We start from the raw sequence: 2,500 nt of genomic DNA, 5'->3' as shown, positions 1-2,500 counted from the left end.
ATAATATTATAAAATTATAATAATATATAATTTACGCATTATATTGATTTTTTATCTGTCAATTATTTATCCGATAATATTTAAATTATATTATATAGAAAATAAATTTTCATATATAAAATAAACTTTTTAAATATATCTTATGATAAATATATATTTATTAACAGATTGCAATGTCCATATATGAAAAAATTGCACACCATCATTATTATATAATTATATAATATTTATAATGTTGAATTTTTCATATTTCATGGATGTTTAGGTTCATCGGGCTTAACCTCTAAACAGTTTCACGTACTATTTAACTCTCTATTCAGAGTTCTTTTCAACTTTCCCTCACGGTACTTGTTTGCTATCGGTCTCATGGTTATATTTAGTTTTAGATGGAGTTTACCACCCACTTAGTGCTGCACTATCAAGCAACACGACTCTTTGGAAATATCTTCTAATAATCATTAACGTCATACGGGCCTAGCACCCTCTATGGGTAAATGGCCTCGTTTAAGAAGGACTTAGACTGTTAATTTCTCATATTAGAATATAGATATTCCATACACTACATCGGATATTTGTATAAACAAAATCCTTTAGTGCTGAACTAGTTTCTTTTCGCTCGCCGCTACTAAGAAAATCCTAGTTAGTTTCTTTTCCTCCCCTAACTAATATGCTTAAATTCAGGGGGTAGTCTCATATGAGTTGAGGTTGTTTTTAAGAATATTTTTAATTTTTCTTTTTAGTTGAAAACTAAATATATATAAGTTACTGTATTGTTTATATTATAAATAATATAATTTTATATAAGTTTTCCTCTTTAATGTATTAATACTAATTTATTAATACTAGGATATACTTATTTTTTTATTATATTTTATAATATAAGTAAAATATATATAATTGAATTTTAATATTATGGTATTCCTACCAGTAATATATCATGTGCTATAAATAATATAATTTAAAATTATATTATAAGCAACTTTATTAAATTATTCTTACAACCCTCAACCATATGTAGTCCATGCAGTATTAAATTTTTTAATAAATTTATATACTCTGTAGCATGGACTGCAATATGCGTTCAAAATGTCGATGTTCATGTGTCCTGCAGTTCACACGATGACGCACAGTTAGCTGCGTTCTTCATCGACCCATGAGCCAAGTGATCCACCGTTTAGAGTTTTATAAAATTTTTTTTTTATTTTCGTCAGATATATATCGATAATATATATACATTCTAAAACATATTAAAATATATAAATAATATAATCTATGTGCTGCGAATGTCTCTAACTTTCCTTTTATCCGTATCCCAACTGTTTTATACAAGAAAAGTTATTACCATAATATATGGACAACAACGTAAGAATATATTTTTATATATTTTCTATATTATAAATGATCGTATATTGTTTTATTTAAAATACTTCCATATTATATAATTAATATAATGATTTTTATTTTTTTTATATTATATTATTTCAGGGGGGATACACTTTGATACTATTAATGTTATATATTTGCAATAAATATATAACAGTATCAGATACATATATTTATTAAAATATACATATCGTATCCAATAAAGGTCGAATAAATGATATAATCATTAATTCTAGAGTTTCATGGACATTTTGACACCTCTTCGTTTTAAAAATCATTATTTAATATATAAAATTTCCATATTTATAAATATAATATAGATATTTATAATATTTTATTATATTAGAATATAATCTCATTATTATTTCTAATAATGGTTATACAAATATAATATCATTACTACTATATTAGATTATAATCGCATTATAAATAATGGTTATACAAATATAGTAGTTTTAGTGTTATTTGCTACATTAATATTTACTAATCATTCCTTACCTTACCATATCACACTCGATACTCAGATGGTTACTTTTATTATAAATGATCGTATATTGTTTTATTTAAAATACTTCCATATTATATAATTAATATAATGATTTTTATTTTTTTTATATGTGGCCTTTTTATATATTTTGGTGCCTTGTTTTGGTTTTACTTTGCGATTTACCGCCCCAGGGGGGATACATTTTGATACTATTAATGTTATATATTTGCAATAAATATATAACAGTATCAGATACATATATTTATTAAAATATACATATCGTATCCAATAAAGGTCGAATAAATGATATAATCATTAATTCTAGAGTTTCATGGACATTTTGACACCTCTTCGTTTTAAAAATCATTATTTAATATATAAAATTTCCATATTTATAAATATAATATAGATATTTATAATATTTTATTATATTAGAATATAATCTCATTATTATTTCTAATAATGGTTATACAAATATAATATCATTACTACTATATTAGATTATAATCGCATTATAAATAATGGTTATACAAATATAGTAGTTTTAGTGTTATTTGCTACATTAATATTTACTAATCATTCCTTACCTTACCATATCACACTCGATACTCAGATGGTTACTTTTATTAT

The 2,500-nt window shown here is 23.1% G+C and overlaps 2 pseudogenes; both read right to left on the bottom strand.

Annotated features, from left to right (window-relative positions):
* LOC129617023 (large subunit ribosomal RNA) overlaps positions 1-708 on the bottom strand; it is a 4,018-nt pseudogene extending 3,310 nt beyond the window's left edge.
* Positions 709-998: 290 nt separating this feature from the next.
* On the bottom strand, positions 999-1,182 carry LOC129617020 (5.8S ribosomal RNA; annotated as a pseudogene).
* Positions 1,183-2,500: the final 1,318 nt, after the last annotated feature.

The sequence above is a fragment of the Condylostylus longicornis genome, unplaced genomic scaffold (genome assembly GCF_029603195.1).
Source record: "Condylostylus longicornis isolate FDR11 unplaced genomic scaffold, ASM2960319v2 ptg000372l, whole genome shotgun sequence".
Taxonomy (NCBI): domain Eukaryota; kingdom Metazoa; phylum Arthropoda; class Insecta; order Diptera; family Dolichopodidae; genus Condylostylus; species Condylostylus longicornis.
This window is presented reverse-complemented; position numbering and strand designations above follow the sequence as displayed.